The sequence below is a fragment of the Dreissena polymorpha genome, chromosome 1 (genome assembly GCF_020536995.1).
Source record: "Dreissena polymorpha isolate Duluth1 chromosome 1, UMN_Dpol_1.0, whole genome shotgun sequence".
NCBI lineage: Eukaryota > Metazoa > Mollusca > Bivalvia > Myida > Dreissenidae > Dreissena > Dreissena polymorpha.
This window is the reverse complement of record NC_068355.1, coordinates 114,247,908-114,258,741: the sequence shown is the minus strand read 5'-3', so window position 1 is coordinate 114,258,741 and position 10,834 is coordinate 114,247,908.

The following is a 10,834-nucleotide window of genomic DNA, read 5'->3' as shown; positions in this document are numbered from 1 at the left end:
CTTCTGATTTCGACAGCCCGGCGAGTTATAACTTTAACTTTTTCAAATATCATACCGTTTTGGAGTTTTAGAATCTAGATTTACGGTTGACATGTTCGTACTTAATACCAATTTGTAGCGTTCTTCTGATTTCGACAGCCCGGCGAGTTATAACTTTAACTTTTGCAAATATCATACCGTTTTGGAGTTTTAGAATCTAGATTTACGGTTGACATGTTCGTACTTAATACCAATTTGTAGCGTTCTTCTGATTTCGACAGCCCGGTGAGTTATAACTTTAACTTTTGCAAACATCATACCGTTTTGGCGTTTTAGAATCTAGATTTACGGTTGACATGTTCGTACTTTATACCAATTTGTAGCGTTTATATTTGGAGTTCAGTTTTAAAAATTACATCTTGCTTAGGAGAATAGAATTCTGTATACGATAGAAAAAAATTGTTTAAAAACGAAAGTAATTAAGGAATGAAGGCGGAAGAAAGTAGCGCGAGTTCCTAACGCACTGAACTGATGCTACGGTCTTGGCGATTATGCTTTTGTTTAGAAACCGGCCATTGAATTTCCTTTGCCATGATTATTATATTTTTTATGATATATTGTAGTATTTTGTTCACGAAACATATCAATAAAGCTTATTATAAATAAATCTTAATAAATTAACTATTTCAGCTCTTGTTTATAACACAGCAAGGGTGTTAAATTTATGATGAAACAGCGTATATAGCGGACCCTCTCGATTTTATTCGGCTTTGCATGCATACTTGAAATAAAATGGGTGTCAAAAACATTCATCGTTTGCTGTTAATTATCAACGAGGGAATTATGTATAATTATATGAAATGTTATTTACCTTAAATTATCAATTTATTAAAGATTCTTGAAAATCACGGTCGGTGTTACGCGGGTCATTTCGTATTTTGACATTAGGGCATCATGTTCAACTATTCAAAATCAGATTTTTTTTCACTGGGACGATGACGGCTTTGATTTAGACAGGCAGACAGATAGTTTATTCAGACTTATACAACAGTACATCGTCTTCAACTCAAATATATAAATTATTTTTAGACGAATTGTTAGGTGATTACACATATAGCAGTGATGATTCTGAGAATGTTGCCATGTTTCTTATCCGTGTAATCTAGAGTCCGTGGTTTGAGCATTTTTATCGCGGTGTTCAATAAAAGATATCTCAATAATCTTGTTTTTTGATAGATCTGTGGTTTTATTGCCCCTGTGTTCAGCACAAACCAATTGTCTCGTTATGATCAGATACTGTGCCGACCAATACTAAATAACACTATGGTGTCATACGCCACAGCAGGGACCTATACTTGTGATCATGGAGTCTAAGTGCAAGACTTAAAAAAGTATGTTGTTTCGCTTGCGGTTGTTAAAGCCAAAACGGGGCTCCCAGCTGGCACAGCTGCTGATATTCAGATCTGAATACTTAAACTTATTTAGACCTTATTCTTAACCGTTGCGCGTTTTACGATATCGGATTTTAGGCGGGAATAAAACTCAGTGAAACTATTCAATTTCTTACACGACATTAAGCATATTAACAGTTATTGAAATTAAAAATATCAGCGACATCTTTTTAAAGACTAAACACCTTTTCAAGTATCGAATTTAACATGTCAATAAAATATATTAATACCAAAAAAGGTTTCATTTAATATTGTTCACATTAAACCTTTAAATGAAAGTGTCGCTTTAACTATTTTCCGTGTCTTATTAAGCCGCGAATCGTTTGCTAAAAACAGTTAACAAAAAGGGCTACACGTTCTAATTCTTAATGAAATACAAAAATAAGTATAACATAATTAATAAAGTCCATAAACACACACAGCAAGATCAAAGTTTTAATGGAAAACTAATATGACATTCCACGTAAGTTATTATTTTCGTCTAAATCGAATACTATACATAGAGAAACAATGTATTTATAACCGACCAATGAGGTAACATTATGCAACTTTCAATTTACACAGTGCTATATGGCAACAATATGGAATTTGAACAGTGGTAGTGTTTTAAGGTCTGGACTATCATTACTTGTAAGTTTGTATAAACATTTTTCTAATGCAATTAGTAAAATAATGTTTATATTTTATGTTTAATAATTTATTGCATGATTATTCTGTGCTGTTATATGAATTTGATACCGTTAAAGCTTCCGACATGAATTCATGTCGGAACGATGCTATTGCAAAATAACGTTAAACGATATGAGGTCGATGTAAATCGACCTCATATTTATAGGAGTAGTGGTCGCACTGTTTGTTCAATCATAACGTATTTAGCGTCTGTGTGATGTTTTACTATCTAGCCTTCGTACTTCTCAAATGTATTGACATACATTCGGAAATCTTTCATTTTTAAGCATCAGCGTTATTATAAGTATTCACTACATTATTTAAGTGTACGATGGAATATATATTCCGTAGATACACTATTGAACAACTCAATTAACATTTATCATATATCTTTATTAATTTAGTTCGCATTTTATTTTTGTAGTTTCTGCAGACATGCTCTGTTCCATCAAGTGTATGAGCCAACGTTCGTTCATATATGTAAGAATGGGATTCAATTGCCAATTATTAAAAAAAAAATAACGCTCGATATATACCAATCAACAATTGTCTTCAGAGTTACGTGTTCACAGATTTTAGAATTGTTGATGTTCTTCATTAAGTGCTTTATATTCATAAAGCAAAAGATCGCAACAAAATAGCCACAACGTTAAACAATAATATAATTTTATGAAAGAAAACAGTAAGAAAGTTTACCCCACATTGGCTCGATCTATTGACCTTCGGATAAAAAGCTATCGCATAAACGAAACGGTCATCCAAACTCTAACATTATTTAAATAATTGTATACGTTTTATAAACAATCCATGTTTTATCACCAAATACAACGAAATCAACAGAAGCGACCCACACTAATCAATCTTTTAGCGTTTGTAACGATTTATATAATTGGGTGAATTTATAATGTTAATTACTCATATCGGAAAATGAATCTTTCAGAATTAGCCAACGTCATATGTATTATTTCGTTCCCCTGTGTAGTGTGTTCTTCTACTTTATGAATCTAACACAAACTTGGAATATTATCATTTCAACAATCTGTGAACTGTCCCTTTAATGTCGAACTAACATAATTTTTTAACGAATAATCGTTTTTTTCAGATACTAGTGCTCACGTTTAGTGTATCACTGAAGTTCTGGCAATATATCACATTTATCGCCGCTATATTTAAACCAATCTTGTCAAGATGTTTATTTTAAAGAGCGCAATGTAAAATGGGGTGATACATTTCCCATTAACCCACTTTGTTATCGGGGCTGGTAATTCGGGTTATGGTGTGACCGAGAAAATTAACGACCTGAACGTGTTTACGTAACGCATCTGGTTAGAACCAAATCTGTGAGAAAAATACCAGCCTCAAACTAAATGTGTCGTGATCTGAGAAAACTGGGCTAAATGCATGTGCGTAAAGTGTCGTCCCAGATTAGCCTGCGCAGTCCGCACAGGTTAATCAGGGACGACACTTTCCGTTTAAACTAGATTTTCGGTAAAAAGGGACTTCCTTTAAACGAAAAATACCATAAAAGCGGAAAGTGTCGTCCCTGATTAGCCTGTGCGGACTGCACAGACTAATCTGGGATGACACTTTATGCACATGCATTAAGCCCAGTTTTCTCAGAACAAGGCACAAATAGTGACAAGAGGGCAATCGTGGCCCTGAAGCGCACACCTGAGTTAAAGGTAAGTGACCCATTGACTAAGTTTTTGATTCCATTTGACCCAGATATAAACGTAAAATTGGTATTGTAAAAAACACACTAATTGTATTACACATGTGACGCGGATTCGAAAATTCTTGACCAAGTTTCATGGCGATTGAGTGATAAAGTTGGAATCGAGAGTGTTTACACGTCTTTTTCCATAAGAATCGACACGTTTTTTCCCCAAAGAATCGACCTAGTTTTCGGCTTAAATATATTATCAATATAAGTATTGTGACAAAACTATGCAACGATTGGGGCATGAATGTGGCCCCTGGAGTAGTAACGAAGTTTTCAAAGATTTGATATGATGCCCTAGAGAGGTTTTCCTAACATTTGATATGGTGCCCTAGAGAGGTTTTCCTTTCATTTGATATGGTGCCATAGAGAGGTTTTCCTAAGATTTTATATGGTGCCCTGGAGAGGTTTTCCTACCAGTTCATAAGGTGCCCTAAAGAGGGTTTCCTTAAGATTTTCTATAGTGCCCTAGAGAGGTTTTTCTAAGATTTGATATGGTGCCCTAGATTTTGTACGTACATGACCCAGATTCGAACTCGGCATAAATATATGAGCTCTGTGAAAAGGAGGGTTAATGCATATGCATAAAGTGTCGTCCCAGATTTATTAGCCTTGCAGTCCACACAGGCTAGACGAAACTTTCTGGTTAAACTGGATTTTTGCTAAAGAGACTTTCTTTAAAAAAAAAAGCGGAAAGTGTCGTCCCAAATTAGCCTGTGCGAAATGCACATGCTAATCTGGCACGACACCTTACGCACAACGAACGCCGTAAATTAGGTAACTATAGCTAACCATGAGAAAATCGTGCTCAGGTCAGCTAAAAAGACAAGTTCCTCTAATACCACTTCGATCACTTCTGATATATCAACAATGTACTCCCCGTCTCTCCCTTATACGAATCTCAAATAAAAACACCGTGTATTTTCTTATTTATCGCAAATAGCATAACGAGACTTTTATACTTTTCAATACATTTTCTGTATTTGATAAAGCATCTAGACAGTCTACTGTCTTCACCAAACATGCAACACGTTCAAAATGACAACATTATTCAACAAATACATAGTAACACAATTAATCATATCTATATGAAGGGCATTTCACTCATACACAATGACATATAACACTATCCGCCTACATGTATTGTGTTTTTCATCTTTAAGCGAACCAATTAAAATCGAAAATGTAATCACACTTAAAAGTAATTAAAATACAAAACAAAGAAAACACAACCAAACTAAGTCTTAACAGTTCGACTGTCAAAAGCTGAATGACGGAAAACCGCCAAACACACTCGATTTCATCGTGCACACCTTCAGTGCGCCCAAATGTTCATGACATTGCATTATGGGAAAATATTTTTCTTGTGATTCGTAAACTCAAACGAGGAAACTTATATTTTGCTTTAAGTCCGATGACACTGACTATCTGGACCACGACGGAAATCTCCATTTCAACGTTATAAACTAACATATTAACCCATTTATGCCTAGTGGACTGTCACATCCTTCTAAATTGCATCAATTATTCCCAAAATTAGGGATGTCTGGTATATTTATTTCTATATTTAGAATATTTCGTACAGAAATTCCTGTATGCAAACTGCGCAGACCCCGAAGAGACGCCGCATCATGCGGCGTCTCATCTGGGTCTACGTTGTTTGCCAAAGCCTTTTATCTAGATGCTAGGCATAAATGGGTTAATCTTAATAGCGTTAATACGTATATCTTGTGTAGATTATTGGGAATTTTCCCAGAAAATCTCGGGGCGACAAATTGCTTCACAAACCTACGATAATGTCCTGTCACTGAGTGATTTTTAAGCCAAGAGAGTCTATTGGTTGTGGTACGGGATTGTCCTAGCAAACGTGTGTTGAACTCTAACATGTGTTTAGCATGCTACTAAAACCCACGTTTGAACATATGCATGCAAAATCTTTACGTGATCTATCAACAGTTAGGTAACGTGATCTATCAACAGTTAGGTAATAGAAATGAGCTGTGCTCTTTATAAAGGTGGCTTAACGCATGTCCGCATAGGCTAATCAGGGACGACACTTTCCGCGTTTATGATACTTTTCGTTTCAAGAAAGTCTCTTCTTAGCAAAATAAAGGTTAAGGCGGAAATTGTCATCCCTGGTGAGCATGTGTGGACTGCACAGGGTCATCTGGGACGACACTTTACGCACATGCATAAAAGCCCTTTTCACAGAGCAAGACCAATATGTATTTTATTTTAATTCATTTATTCAGACTTCAATCTTTAGCCGAGGCAGTCGTCATATCGTCATATATATTGAGACGCTGCCAGTAGTTACTGCCATAGCGGACCGGTCGGTGATTTTTTAAGCATAATTTTGAACCGCGTCATGCGAAAAAGGCTCTTATGTCATATATGCGTTCGCGCAGTCTTGGAAGGAGCCATTCTGTCCGTTATAAAGTCAAGCAAGGGTTCCTGGTATCATTAACGGATACCGAATACATCCTGACCAGACTGCACGATGCCTTAAGCTACGCTGGTCACATATGGCATAAGACCAATTAAATAATTTACGAATTTCGACCACTTTACGGGAAGTACTCCATTCGAATACAGAACTAGGTTTTTTTTGGCGAAAAAAACACATCCTCGCATTTGAATGGAATTTACTAAGGCACCACCTGTTCGAAAGCTCAATTCTTACTAAAAACGTATATCGGAATATTAAACGTACATGTTTTTTTGCAGTTAAAAAGGTGGACGTGTTCAATCGGTTGCCCGCCATGTGAGGTCGATGCACAGGTCAGCAGAGGATAAACTGAGTCGCTAAGGTCGCGTATCGCGCGATGTATTGAAATTAAATCAAAATGATCTACTTTCTATATCAAAACGTGTACTATTTGGTCATACATACGGTATAATTGATGCCCTTCCAACTGCGTCTTTTCATTTTATACGCACTGGTGAACCAGTTGTCATTGTAGGAAATTATAAAAAAACAAACCATTTATTGAACATGTATTGTTGTTGAATTGTACATAGTTGGATCAAACATCTGAATATGAAAACGGGCATTTTAACCCATTTATGCCCAGTGGACTCTTCCATCCTTGTAAATTGGATCAATTTATTTCCAAAATTAGGGATGTCTAGTCTGTTTATTTCTAAATTTAGAATATTACTTACTGAAATTCCTTTAAGCAAACAGCGGAGACCCATATGAGACGCCGCATTATGCGGCGTCTCATCTGGGTCTACGCTGTTAGCAATGTCCTTTTTTCAGGACGCTAGGCATGAATGGGTTAATGTGAAACTATGTGGAATGCTCTAGTGATAATCGATTTTAAAATTTAGGTGTCATACAATCAAATCTCTTGTTGTCTCCCTTCTCGCCGCGGAAAGGTACTGCCGTAATTACGTCCCTTGGAAAAAGAAATAAAATATTTTTAAAATGCATTCGTAAAGTGTTTTACTCTTGGGAAGTTGCATCCCACAACTTTTTGAAAGCAAATATTGCAGGTGCATATCAATTCAAGAGGTTTTAGGTTTTAATGCGTTTGCATAATCTAAGAAAGTTCACGTTGCAATCCCATGTCGGAATTGTCATTCGTTGCGTTAACCACATATGGGCGAACTACGCAGAGCGGCTACCTGCCGTCGAATAACAAAACGCTATGTTCCCCGAACAAGTCAAATCTCTGTGCAGGGATTGACATCTGTGCGGTGGACTCAATACATTTTAATTGTTATTTGCAATAAATGGTGCACGTTGATATTCTTTTAATAAAAAAAAAAAAATACATATTCGCATTCAACGGAATTTCAGATATATCATGGCTGTCATTAAATCTACTCAAACGTTGCCTGCGTAAGCTGGTTTTCCAGTACCAAGTGCGCACACCAAGGCCGGTAACTGATAATTGCTTTACTAGAATCAGGTGGGCGAGAATGACCGTACAAATAATATCATGACCAAACCGAACCACTTAACTTGCCAGGCGGGGAAATTAACCTTCTTTGCATTCGTGGTTTTATTAAGACGATCCGGCCAAGTCGTTTAAGTTCATCGCGTGACGTTTGCAGCCCTGAAAGATACTGTTAAAGAAACGATGTGCCGTAATTTCGACTCCAGTTCTTTCCAACCGATTGGGAGTTCATTGACCTGTATCTAACACGTGCTACCTGGTCATGCGGTGTAATGTCAATGACCCTCCTGATTATATCACGCCATATTACAGGGTCAGCTCAGTTTACTTTTCGCTGTTGGTAAATTTAATTCATTTTGATTTAGGCATTGTTAATATGTACGGTATATACATTTATCTCTAATGGCGTTATGATAGTCTCGGTGTCTGCGTTCGTTCCCGAGCCACAATTCTTAACATCCCCATGCGTCGCCAGTAAATGTGATTTTTGTTCTCGTTTAAATCAATATTTCACCACGGCTTCACCACACTACACTTATAGCTATTATTTTAACACGCGACTGTAAGTCAAATTAGATGTATGGTTCGGGTTCGAGTTGGGCTTATGTCAGCCGCGACCGAACGCTGACGGGTAGGTTGCTCATTGAAGCCCAATCTACAGCAAACACTTGTGATTCCTGTAAAAGAACATTCCTTTTTGGCCCAGCTTATCAAACAGGTCAGAATTGGTAAAATGAGTTTAGCCGATTTACGTGTGTAGTGGGTGTGGGAGTGCGGAGCACATCATTCAATCAAAGCCGTGGAGGTTTAATTGTATTTATTGACGCCGACCAATATAGCCATGACGGAAAAGACCTACACAAAACAATGACACTATTTTACAAACAGAACAAAACAAACGATACTACGAAATATGAATTAAATGAACTTCACATTAATTTAACTAATTCACACACATTTCATAATGCAATAATACACAATGTTCAATAAATGAAAACTGTTTAATTTACCAGGTTGGAATAAAACAACGACTTTGGACTTGCATCCACTAGACGGTCTTTGCAAATGCAAGCGTGGTCAGTAATTTCATAAAAAATCAACAGGTACGTTTGAATGACCAATGAAAATCTTGCATCGGATCAATTCTAATAACGATTGGACATGACCACAATTGCAAGAGCTTTCATGGGTGAACGAACACTGGCGAGAGGACGAAATTCCCACAAAGAAGTAAATGTATGTTATGTAAAAAGGGAGATAAGAAATTTACCTTAATACACAGTTCCCCTCTTCTTCTAAACGTCTCCGGACATTTTAAAAAATAAGTCATTAAAAAAACACCTAAATTGAAAAAGATCTTTTGAAAATGTTTAAGTAAAATAAAACACATAACATTCGAAATTGATTTTGAAATTACACGCTAAGTGTTACTTAACTAAAGAAAATACGAACACCAATTTATTAGTTGCAAAATTGACAAGATTAACCTTCATATTCCTTTAAAATTATTAATTACAAAGCTGCACATGTTTTCCTACTACAATCTTAATAGAAAACAAAGAATTATGTTAAGAGAGTATTACTCAACTTTCTGCAATATGAGCAGTATGCAACTAAATTAAAATGGATTATTTCAACTTGAAAAAATACTAAGAAAACAAGACCCCTCAGATTCGGAACAACCTTACGAGCACATTAAACTCAAAACACATCTATATTGGTCTCAACATTTAACAAATAGATAAGCAAAAGTTCAAATAATATGCAAAGAAAACAATACATCAATGACATAGAGAGTACAACATATGTCTCTGTAAAGAGACCTCACATTTAAGTAATATTTGCATAATTACTCATTCACGTATTTGGATTTATTACATCATCTTACAGTGATATTACCAAATAGAGTTTAACACGGTCATGATTAATGACAAAAGAACATATCAATTAGTGAATTACTAGGCAAATGTGTAACTTAGTACACATATGCTATGCAACAACACATTGAAAACACATCAAAGAGAACACAATTAATGTCTCTGTAATGAGTTCTTAAATTGCAGTAATATTTGCATTATAACTGAACAAGACTAATTGGATTTATTAAATCATCTTGCAATGATAGTACCAAATAATGGTTAACATGGTCATGATTAATGAACATGAACAAAGCAATTAATATTGATGCAAATGTGTAAAGTTGCACAAATATTCAAAATTCTTTTAAACAAAGTTTGCACTGATGTTTACAGAACAACACAAAAAATGTATGTAGCTGAAAGCATGATTTGACATACTTAAATAAACCAACATTCACAAATGACAATATGACTTCCCATATTAACAATTTTCATAACATATCACCCATATATTCATTTCCGGCCATGAAACAAACATACAAGAAAAAATGTAGAAAAGTCAAATTTGGGATTGATAACACCTCAGAAAGTACATAAACACACTGACAAACACAAAACTTCACAACGCATAACACCCTTAACAAATACACACATTAAAGAATGAGCATTACCATTTTTAATTTGTAAATAGCTTCAGGTAAAGAATATTTAAATTTGGCATATGTCTTCAGATACAAACACTTTCATCTGTACCTGTTGGGGTCGAAGTGCAAATTAATCACATATCAAAAACCCCTGGGATCAATTTTCAACAACCGAAAGAAATCCAATCTGCCCAACTGAAAGGTGGCGATTTAATTGACAACATTTAACTCGGATACTCCACAATGAAATATCGCACAGGGAATCAAACGATCCCCCGATTTCCGCTCAAGACACCCAGTGAAAGCAAATAACAAAAGCCCTCTTACAGAGGATTACGTAAACTTCCTGGCAAATTTCGGCAGTAACAGTCTCAATGACATTAGCAGAACTAGCCGCGCCATGAACTTAACCACAGTACGTGAAGATAAATGACTACTTTGAAGTACTCCGTGGTTTAAGACCGTGTATACCGGAAATCTTGCAACGCAAAGTTGTAAATTTAGCTCACGAAGGTAAGGTACAACTCGTCCCCACGCAGAAGCTTCCTCAGTCTGATAAGTTCGAGCCGTACTCTGGTACGGATAGCTGTAGCTAATTTCTTGCAGT